The sequence below is a fragment of the Rhagoletis pomonella genome, unplaced genomic scaffold (assembly GCF_013731165.1).
Source record: "Rhagoletis pomonella isolate Grant_MI unplaced genomic scaffold, Rhpom_1.0 Rhpom_scaffold_00175, whole genome shotgun sequence".
Lineage (NCBI taxonomy): Eukaryota > Metazoa > Arthropoda > Insecta > Diptera > Tephritidae > Rhagoletis > Rhagoletis pomonella.
In genome coordinates, this window is record NW_023458729.1 from 103,914 (window position 1) to 104,661 (window position 748).

The window sequence follows — 748 nt, forward strand, 5'->3', positions numbered from 1 at the left end:
TAACAGGTGACTAACGTTTGGCTGACGGACTAGGTCAGGTAAAGGGAGTTTCGCATGATGAACTAGGAGCCCCGGCGGAACTCAAGGCTAAGTGCCGTCGGCACTTAGAAGGGGTGAGATGGCTCCAATTGACCCGGACAGGCTTCCATTTCTTTCACTTTCTCCTTTTTTTATATTGGCATGACAGAAAATGTTTGTTTGTTGTAGCTGAAGGTAGAGAAGTGGCAAACAAAGCCCCCCGCCCCCATTTAGCCGTCGAGCTAGCCTGGGCCAACAAGCATGCCAACCTGCCACTTACCTCTGCCCGAACAGCCAGCTACACAACAATGCCTTCCGTTTGCATGCTTCATGCTTTTTTATGTAACATAATTGAGGATGAATTTACAATATCCGATATACTCCTTTTTAAGAAAAGCGAAGAAGATGAAAGAAGATAAGGCACTGGAAATGCCACATAAAGCTTTGCTTTTGCTTGAATTCCGGCAACAAGTACCGGCTTTAAAATATCCGCAAAAATCTTGCAAAGTAGGAGAAATTGAGGGAGCAAAATTACATTACATTTTGAGAGAAGGCTGCTAATTTCTGCTGGAAAAATGTTTGCCAACAAGAAAACAGCTGATCAAAAACAGCTGATTGAAATTTACGCAAATCCCTAAATTGAGTTTGATGGTTTGGAAGATAAAATAGTAAAATGCGACTAATTATACTTGTAGGAAGTAATTATTCGTTTGGTCAGTTTAGTTTTATA